Source organism: Nomia melanderi, unplaced genomic scaffold, assembly GCF_051020985.1.
Source record: "Nomia melanderi isolate GNS246 unplaced genomic scaffold, iyNomMela1 scaffold0090, whole genome shotgun sequence".
Classification (NCBI taxonomy): domain Eukaryota; kingdom Metazoa; phylum Arthropoda; class Insecta; order Hymenoptera; family Halictidae; genus Nomia; species Nomia melanderi.
In genome coordinates, this window is record NW_027475205.1 from 185,198 (window position 1) to 196,200 (window position 11,003).

Here is an 11,003-nt window from a genome sequence, read left to right on the forward strand (position 1 = left end):
GGCGGAGGCAGATAATTTAATATATTATTATGCAGTCGTGTATACATTTGCATGGCTAGCTATGCATCTGAGGCTATTAGTATAAGTAGGTTAACAGTTAAATCAATGGGCTGGGGTAAATAGGTGGATAAGTATATATACAGATAAGTAAATAAATACATAAATAAATAAATACATAAATAGATAAACAAGTAAATAAATAAATAAATAAATAAATAAATAAATGAATGAATAAATAAACCATAATTAAATAGGAAAGTAAATAAATAAACAAATCAAACGAAATAACTACACAATGAAATAATAAATAGGTTAATGCATGGTTAAAATATATAGAATAGTACACAGTTAATTTTCACATAGCCATTACCGGGGGTTACATCATCCCCGGGCCTTCGCCATTAGAAATAAGTATCATAAAATAGAAAAGAACTAAACTAAATATATAAATAAAACAGTAAGTAAAATAGATAGATAAACAGATCGTTAAAATAAAGAAATAGAAAGAATAAAAAGAAAATAATTAAAGTTAAAATAGATACATGTATCGGTACGTGGTTATAGAGCATAAAATTAGTGGGCGTGGGCGCAAGAGCAAGGTCGTTGGGGCAGGGCATGCAGGCTTGAGGAGGCAGTCAGGCATAGCGAAGAACAAGAGTGTAGCGTGAGGGTAAAAGCGAGTTGTAGTTAATAAATAGATAAAAGCACAGTGCAGTAAAAGTTAAAATTAAAATTGGGGTTAAAACTTAAAATTAAGTATTAGAGTTAAAAGAATATCTATTGTTAGTGGGTCATCAGTTAAGAAAAGCGGATGGCATAGTATGTAGAGCCAGTTTTGTTAAAATACATAGGTAGAATAATTAAAATAGATAGAGTCCATGAGTAAAAATAAATAGTGGATACGTAGATAAAATAAATAAATAAATAAATAAGTAAATAAATAAATAAATAAAGAGGAAGAGTAGAAGATAAAATAGACAATATAAATGAATAGGTAAAATAGAAAGAGTTATTCAAGTAAAACATCCATAATAGGTTAATCAGCTAAAACAAGTAGAATAAATAAACTAGATAGACAAAATTAAATAAATAGGTGTATGATCAAATAAATAAACAAATAAATAAATAAATAGACGGATAAATAGATAAATAAGTATATATATAAATAAATAAATAAATAAATGGGTAAATAAATAAATAAATAAATAAATAAATAAATAAATAAATAGAAAAATAAATAAACAAATAAAGAAAGAAAGAAATAAATAAATAAATAGATGACTACACAAGTCATACATAAATGATATAGCTAAAAGATATTCTAGTTGATTTAGCGATTAGAAATAGATGTGAGTTAATAAAATATGCGGCTACATACTATCAGGCCTATCCACTTACCTGTTGTCTTCTTTGCTGCTGTCCTCTCGCTGCAGTACCTGCCTAAGCCGGGGGAGTTGATCCCGCAGTTTCTAAGTGGGTCGGCCTGGATCAGGGGCCGGGACATCCTCGGCGAGTGCCTCGCGATACTGGCGAACTCCCGATACGTGCTCCACGTAGATATCCCGGCTCCACCGGACAGTCTCCGACACAATGAGCCGGCGCATCAGAGATGCGTACCGATTACCGATACGCAAGATCTTCAACACCGACTCATTGGCCGGATCCCATGAGCCGAGAGCACCAACGACGATCGCGGAGACCGCCACCCGATAGCCGCGCCCTCCGAGAACGTCGGCCAGGGGCTTATACTTTTGTATCTTTCGCGCCCTGGCCTCCTCGAACGAAATATACTCGTTCTCGAAGGGCACGGTAACATCGACGATGACGATGCTCCTTGAGGGCTCGTGCCTAACAACAATGTCAGGCCTAAGAGCCCCCAGATCCCCGTCGATGCCCTCGACCGTCCGGTTAACCCTTAATTCCCCTGGGAGTCGTTTTGGTGGTGTGGGCCCGGGCGATGCGGAGTGTATCAGATATTAAGCTGATAAGAACAGATACTACACTTTGATCTTAGCCATAAGGCCGAGAAGCGATCACAACACAACTCTCTGACATCTCACAAGCATTCTTCTCCCATACTCAAAGTTCAACACATCACACCACACACTCGCACCATACATCACACACGCCTCAAACAAACCCTTGTACAATACACGCAACGCATTCTTCCTCATACCCCATTCACACCGTAGGACACGAATCATCTGCCCTACCACATTAATTAATCTTACCTCTCACATTCTCCAGATGTACCTTGAAATTCATGCGCTCACTCATCCACACACCAAGATATTTCACACATTCAACATACTTCATACATTTCCCATTCACACGTACGTTCGGGCACCTACTCTTGGACAAACGTCCTTTCATCAACATGCACACACTCTTGCTCTCGGAAACACTCACACCCACTTTCATTCCCCAATCACTCACAATCCTCATCCATTCCGTTCCCTTTCGCTCTAGATCCATTCTGTTACGTCCTTCCACAATCATAAGCATGTCGTCAGCATAAGCCACGCACTTGCATCCACATTCACTCAAAGCCCACAGGAGTTCATCCATCATAAGGTTTCATATGAATGGACCTATGATGGACCCCTGTGGGCAACCACGCTCAACATTTTTCCAAACACGCTCATTCGCACCTTCCATACATACAACACGATCCTTAAAATAACTCATCCATAACCCAATTTCCTCGCATTCTATCTCATTCAGTTTCTCGATCACACGCTTCCACTCTAAATTATCAAACGCACCCTGAAAGTCCACAAACATACCCAACACATATTTACATTCACTCAGCTCCACACACTCTCGGACTTTCGGACCCCTCCTAAACCCGTGCTGGGCCTCATGCATTCTCTCATTCACTCTACACTCAATACGATTCAACATCATTCGCTCCAATACTTTTCCCAGCACGGGCAACAAACTAATCGGACGGTACGACCGGGGGTCGGATCGCACCTTTTCGGGGGACTTCAACAATACCACGACTCGCGCTTTCTTCCATTCACGCGGGAAAGATCCTGTTTTCAGGCACTCATCATACATTCTCTTCATCCATTCCGGAATAACACACCACACACGCTTCACCATCTCACCAGTCACACCATCTAGACCAGGTGCCTTCCTCATTTTCACACCTTTCACAGCTCTCTCAATCTCAACGTAATCAAACTCTCTCACATTCATCCTTCCATACAATTCATCATTCAATTCAGTCACTTCATTCATTCGCGAAGCAGGAAAGAGGTTTTCCAGCAAGGCACACGCACTCTCGTTCCATGTATTCGTCATTCTGCCATTTACATTCATAGTACTCAGTCGCTCGTTCCCTTTCTTTCCTCTACAAATCTTATATACGGAGCCCCATGGATCCATGTTGGCCCATTTACTCACGAACTGTTGCCAGTTCGTCTCTTTCACTCTACATATCTTTTTCTTATACTCACTCAGACATCTCATATACTCTTCCTTTCTCTCGTTCACATTCACTCCTCTCTTCCTTGCACTCTGAAATTTCTTTCTTTTCTTCCTAACATCCTTCTTCATTCTCTCAAACTCTCGCGTCCACCATACAGGCTTCCTTTCATACACTCTCTTCAACTCTTTCATTCGCCTCTCATTCACAACATGGATCCATGAGGTCACTGTCTCTACTAACTCATCCGCACTCGCATTTTCTCTCACATTCATTCCATTCACCGCGGCATACTCTTCCAACTCACTCATATATCCATCCCAATCAACACCCTTGCTGGTCCACCTCTTTCCAAACGAAGTTACATTCTCACTCTCATTCATACACTTCACTCGTATATTAATCACATTGTGATCACTCACTCCCCAGTCATTCATAATTTCCCATTCAAACTGGCACCTGGTCCACACATCATTTGCCAGAGTGACATCAATGTCACTCTGGCCATGCACTCCCGCAAACGTATACCATTCACTCGGTTCATTCAACACTTTCATTCCGTTACCAATCACCCAATCCTCAATCATTTCTCCTCGCAACACATTCTCACGTGGATGCAGGTCGCCCTTGCTATACCACAAGGGGACGCCACTCAAGGTCATGGCCGTACCTGCAGTACACAGACACAACACACATCTCGCCGAAGTCCCCCTTTATCCACACGCATACACCATGTTCGTCCGTTAGATCACTAACGCACATGGACTCCATTCTCGCATCATTCACAACAATGGCGGCCCTTTTGTGACCAACCTCTGAGACATACACATTCATACTAGCGGGTAAACCCTTAACACATCCATCCATGGCAACATACGGCTCTTGTATGATACCCACACTCACTCGTCTCACACTCATCAATACACCCAAATCACACATAACCGCATACGCTCGTTGGCAATTACACTGGATCGTGTTTAACATATACTCAGCCATTATTCAACACTTATCCTCATTCTTTCACGCTCAAGCATTCTCTTGTACTCCGGACACTCAAGGGACGTAACAGAATGGTCACACTTGCTCCCTTTCAACTTGCAGTTCCGACAACATTCATCTTTCTTGCAGTCACTCTTCAAATGTCCACTCATACCACACTTCTGACACACGCTCTCTTTTTCCTTACACTCTTTGGCCATGTGCCCGAACGCACAGCACTTATGGCACCTTAAAACACTCACAAACTCACGCAATTTGCACGCTCGCCATCTTACATACACTCTTCCTTCATTCATCAATCTGTTGTACATACACACACTCAATTCAAACACAACGTTATCAACGTTCGCATCCTTCTTATTTCTTCTATTCACAACACGCACACGCTCTCTAAATTCTCTTTCACTCACGCATTCACTCAGGTTCTTTTCGCACAGCTCACTCATCAATTCATCACTAGTCATCTCAACAGGCACATCAAACACTATAACCTTCGGACCAATCTTCCGAGGTTCATCCACTCTCATACCAATCGCATCGAACTTTTTACATTCACGCATTCTTTTTACCTCATTTTCACTGACCGTCTCGACGGCTATACCTCCACTCCTCGTCTTTCGTACCGCTTTCACTCTCACATTCAAACTTTTACTGACTTCACTCATCACACGCTCTTTCACTTGCTCACTCGTAAGTTTAACACTGTCGTCCTTAGGTTTTATGACTACAGCGTACTTTTTCTCACTCACACGCATCGGCACATTCACACTTTTCGCACTCGCACTCACACTTGGTCTCATACTCGCAACACTCGCAAAACTTTTCCCATTCACACCAACACTCTGGACGGGTACACTCTTATTCCTCTTACATTCTTCCAACCGACCTTTCAATCGCTCATTCTCACACACAAGACGCATCAAACACTGTTCATACTCGCTAACACAATTTAATACATACTCACTCACACCTTTCATAACTCTATTACCATCCAAAAACAAACATTTACGCAAACGTTCACCTATGTCGCGCATACAAGACAATTCATTCTTTTCATTCATACCTTCGCCACGAACAATCGTGGCTACACTCGCACTCAACTCATGTGACACACCCATACCCACACGCACACTATCTTCACACTCACTCATACTACCATCATCTTCACTCACACATTCATTCCCATCTTTCCGCCTCCTCTTCGAGCTGGTGCTCGAGTCGCGGCTACCACTCTTCCGCCTCAAACTCACACTCCTACTGCGAGATGAGGTGGAAGCCTCTTCCAAGGTGCTAGCCGCACGGCTAGCCCTTTCTGTCTCCGCCTTCCCCTCCTTCTCACCCTTCGTCTTCCCACCTTTTCCTCTCCCCTTCCCCTCCTCAGCCCTATGATCGTCTTTAAATTTATTTTGTTTTTTCGAGAATCCATACTATTCCCACGAGTGGGGACGTCCAAAGGTCACCCCCCGGCTTACGCCCTAACCGGGGGGAAGGCTAGGTGCCCCAAGGGTGGCCGCTAGGGACCGGTGCACCCACCGGCCACGTATCCACAGTGTTAGTGCAAGGCTGTTAAACAACCGCCTGACCCGCGGGGCGAGGGCCTCCATCGCCGCGCCCCAGGCGCGCCCAGGCAATCCGTCCGGCCCAGGCGCGACCTTCTTGGAACACATGCGTTTAACCGCCCTCCCGAGCTCCTCGTTGTCGATTTCGAGCCCGCGCGACCACCCCCCGGCACCCGGATCGAGACCGGATGCCCGAGAACGCGCGCCGGCCAATGCCGACGTTATAAGGCGGTCCACGGGGGAGAGGTGGGGCGTACCGTCCCCCTCTGGGAACAATGTCCGGACCACGCTGAAGAGTGTCCGGACGTCCATACTCTCCGTCGTTGGGGGGGCCCAAGGCCTGAGCCTCCCCAAGACAAGCCTGTACGCCCGACCCCACGGATCCCCGTGCACGGCACCGAGGAGCTCTTCCCAGGCACGGGACTTGGCTCTCCCGATGGCGTGCCGCAGGGCGAAGCGGGCGTCTGCGTACGCCCGATAAGCCTCTGCGACACGCTCGTGCGGTAGCCTCCGCCTTCTGGCCCGAGTGAATCGTCGGCGGAGTCGGTTGCAGGTAACGCGAAGCAACCCGATCTCCGCCGACCATCAATACGCCCTGTTGTGGGCTCTGGGCTGCCCCGCGCGGGGCATGGAGGCGTCGCAAAACGCCACCACATCCCGGCGGAGCCCCCAGGCAACACGATCCACTGGGCCATCCAGCAGGAGGTCACGGTTCGAGGAGGCCCAAGCCACGACCTGAGCCGCGGCGCTGAACAGGTCCTCGTCGAAAACCCCCCATCGCCATCGCGGCGGTAGGGGTCCACCCCCGCGTGAGCGTCTGGATCCAACCAGGCATGCCCCCCTGCGAGAGGTGGAGTCCACCTGCATGATCACGTAAACGTGATCAGAGAGTGTCTCCACCTCCCCGAGGACCCGCCAGTCGGAGACCCGCCGCGCCACCGAGGGGGAAGCCCAGGTGAGGTCCACCACAGACTCCCCCCTCGACGACACGAACGTGCTCTCCGAACCGGTGTTTAGGCACACCAGGTTCAACCCAGCCGCCCACTCCAGCAGCGCCGACCCCCTCGGATCCGTCCTGGGGGAACCCCATGCTGTCGCATGGGCGTTGAAGTCCCCCAGGACGAGAACCGCCCGGGGACCTTGTCCGAGAACAAAGTCCCCGAGTCCTCCCAGGAATTCCTCGAACTCCTGTCGGCTACGGCTGGGGCAGATATAGACCCCCACCACCGCGATGTTGCCCCACAGGACCCCCACGTACCCCAAGCCCCGCCCCTGGAAGGAGCAAGGAGGAAACCGGGGAAGCACTGCCATGTGATCGCAACGGAGCCGGCGGTGTCACCCACCCAAAGAGGGTGGTCTCTCACCACGTATGGCTCCGCTACGATCGACAGCCCCACCCGGTGCTCCATTAGGTGCTGGACCAAGAGGTCCTGTGCCCTTCTGGAGCGGCCCAGATTGGTCTGGAGGACTATGAACGTTCAACTTCCATAGCCCCCTCCGGACCTTCCCCCTCTGCTACGAGCGTGGCGGTGGAGGCGGCAATTGTCGGATTTATGTCTGCCAACTGCATGGCCTCCACCCTCACGCTCTCCCCCTGGGGTTGGGACCCTGTGGGGCCCCCTCCCGTCCCCGTCCCCGACGACTCTGTGCCGCCCGCGGCCCGGAAGCCCCGGTAGGCGCAGACGGCGGCGTCGCTTTAACACCGCCGGTGGGGCCAGAAGGGCTCCCACCGGTACTAGCGGTAGCGCCGGCGCTACCTTCCCCTACAGAGGGTGCTGCGGCCGCTGCCGCCAGCTCCCTCTTACGACGCCGCCGCTGCGCGGACCGGGACTTCCCGGTGCCGTGAGCAGCCGCACACGCCGTTCCACCCATACGGTGGACGGCGTCCAACCCCTTCTCCGCGCAGAGAAGGCATTTCGGTGCCTCTCTGCAGGACGCCGCGCGGTGGTCGGCGGAGCCGCACCTAAAACAGCGGTCTCCCCGCTCGACCGCGGCAGTGCACCGCAGCCTCACGTGACCAAACGCAAGGCAGCGGTAGCACTGCAGCGGCCGTGTTTCCAACGGCTTAACCGAGGCCGCCGATCACCCCACCTGGAGGCGATCCCCCTCAACGACCTTGCGGGCCGACGGGAGGGGGCACCTGACCCAGGCGGAGCCGAGGCCACGCGGGGAGGAGCGGATCTCCCCCACGCGAACCTCGTCCGCACGGCATCCTCCGATGCGCGATACGGCCGCCACGATATCCGGAGAGCTTTCCCGCCAGGGCTTTGGCCCTCTCGCGGCCGTCTTTCCCAGAGACCTCAAAAATGAGGCCCCCCGTCGCGGCACGCTTGGGGCGGAGCTGCCCCTCGCCGATGCCCAAATCGTCCAGGCTGATGGCCTGGCGGGCTTTGGCCAAGACGTCCGAGTACGTCTGCTCCGCCCCAGGCGCGACGGTTATGGTAACCGCCGCCGTTCGTGGGGGCCTCGCAAGCCGGGCTGCCGGCTTTCGGCGAGGCCCAGTCGCGGGCACCATTTGTCCCCCACCTCGTGGAAGAGGTGACGGGCGGGTGGCCGTCCTCGGGGCAGCTCTCGAGGGGACCCGCCCAGAAGGGGCGGGACGATCCCGCTCGAGGCGCATCCGCCTCCTCTTCCGACCGACGACTTCGACCCAGTCGTCGGTCCTATTCTTCGTCGCTGGGGGAGGGAGTGCAGGGAGGCACCTCGCCCGCGCTCCACCCCCCGCCGCAACGGAACTGTATGTCCGCCCGTCCCGTGTACGGGCGGACCCCGCGACGAATTTTCGGGGTTCCGCGGCTGTGCGCCGCACCCCCGCGCGTGGTGCCACGCCTTCGCTGTCCGAGGCACCAGACGTGCACGTCTGGGGCCGCGAACGCGCAGCCCTCCCCTTGGCCCTCGGAGGAGGTGCAGAGGGAACCCATATTATCCTCCTAGTACCTGCCATGAAGGCCTACCTAGGAGGGCCCCCATGGGCGTGGGACTGAGATTAAGCTCAGTCAGCTGAGGCCGTAGCCTTACCAGCGTTGCTTCCCGGGGATGACGAGTCCCATGGAAGTAGACTGTTGGTAGCGCCGAGTTACCTTTCCAAAAACTCTACCAGATTTCCTGTCTGGTCCAGGAGCAGGTGGGACGCTGCTCACGCGTCGAGACCCTCGAAAGGTCTCTGCCCGGCATGTAGGCTGCAACCACTGCCACTACGAATCCAACACCAATTGCACCGGCCGAGCGGACCCGGGGACAAGCACCCATGGTTACTCTCTGTGAGGGGTCAAGGGGACTAGGCACCCTTCGTACGCCCTCATGGGCAACCGGAGCGCCCGTAGTAACAATCCAATCGCAGGTCTATTGGTAGGACCTGTCCGGCTTCTTACATACATGAATAAGCTGTGCCTGCCATATCAAGGTGTCTCGTCCACACCAAGGGTTGGTTAGACCCTAGCTAAGGAGCCCGGGGGCGCCACTCCCCGAACCGTGATCGCCACACGGCCCCTGGGGCAAGGAGGAGGTGCAGTGGGGGGCAGCATAAGGCCGCCTCCTCTAGACCCCAGGGCCTTCTCGAGCAAACGCTCGAGCCTCGCTAGGCGCTTTTCCAGCGCGCCGCGGTTCTCCTCCTCCTTGGGGTTCGCGGGTGGGCGCCGCGGTCCCTCGCCCGCGACGGCGAGGGTTGCCACGGCTCTGCCCACTTCTGCGGTGGCCCGCCTTGTTGAAGTGGTCGGTGGTGGAGAGCCCGCGCTCCCCACCAACGCCGACCCGGTCCGCGATGCCAATCGGTCCACCGTTAACTGGAGGCTTCTGTACGAAGCCGCCAGCTCCCGGTTTCTGGCCGCCAGTCGCGCATTTTCGGACATGACGCGGTTCATGTCCGGCCCCCCAATACTCCGCAGGTGGAGCTCCCGAGCCGCGATCTCGGCTCCCCTGCTGGCGGCCCTTATATCGCGGACTATGGTACCCTTGAGGTTTTTGGATACCTCCGCGGACCGAATTATTACGGCGAGTAGCTCGGCGTGTCGGGCCGCTAGGTCCGCCGCCGACAACGCTCGCATTTCCGCCTTCAGCTCCTCCTCGGCCGCGATGTCCGTCGGCCGAGGGCCCTTTGTCGTCGACTTAACCCGTGGGGCCCCGCTCTGGATCGACGAGGCGCTGTCGCCGTCGTCTCCAGAGGCGGGGTCCTCCGACAAGCGCTTTCGCCCCCTGTCCGTCGACGCCGACGAGGCGCCGGAGGCAACAGATGCTGCGCTAAACGAGCTGCGCCTTGAATCGCAGCCCCCAAGTAAATTTGCCGCGTCACGGTCGTAAGACGACGCCGGTGATGCGGCACAGATTATTTCGCTGAGGGACAGCGGTCCCTCCCTCGCACGCGTAGAAGCCCGGGTAACGCGTTTAGATGTTCCCGGCACGGCAATTGGAACGCTGCTCGTAGATACATCGCCAGGGGCGCAGTGGCCCACCCCTGACGACCCCCGGTCGTATGATAACGACGCGGCGGGGCCCGGTCGAGATCCCCTCTCCGCGCCGGTACTGGGGGATCCGACCCCATGCACCGTAAACTTTTTACTTCCCTCCGGCCACCAGACCTAACCAAGACCTTCATTTATATTCTTTTATAATCTATTATATTGTTTTATATTGCACTTCTCCTTTTCACATTGTTTTATACAGTCTTATATAGTTTTACATAGTTTTATATAGTTTTATATAGTTTTATATAGTTTTATATTGTTTTATATTGCTTTATATGTCTGTAATAGATTTATATAGTTTTATATAGTTTCAGTAGTTTTATATTGATATACATAGCTTTATATAGTTTCATTAGTTTTATATAGTTTTACATAGTTTTGTGTAGTTTTATATAGTTTTATATAGTTTTACATAGTTTTATATAGTTTCATATAGTTTTATATTGGTTTGTATTGATTTATGTCGTTTTATACAGTTTTATATAGTTTTATATCGTTTTGTATTGATTTTTGTAGTTTTGTACAGTTTTATATAGTTTTAAACGGTTTTAT

At 51.5% G+C, this 11,003-nt stretch overlaps 1 pseudogene; it reads right to left on the reverse strand.

Moving 5' to 3' along the window:
* Positions 1-1,925: 1,925 nt before the first annotated feature.
* On the reverse strand, positions 1,926-2,034 carry LOC143175456 (U2 spliceosomal RNA; annotated as a pseudogene).
* Between the last annotated feature and the right edge of the window lie 8,969 nt (positions 2,035-11,003).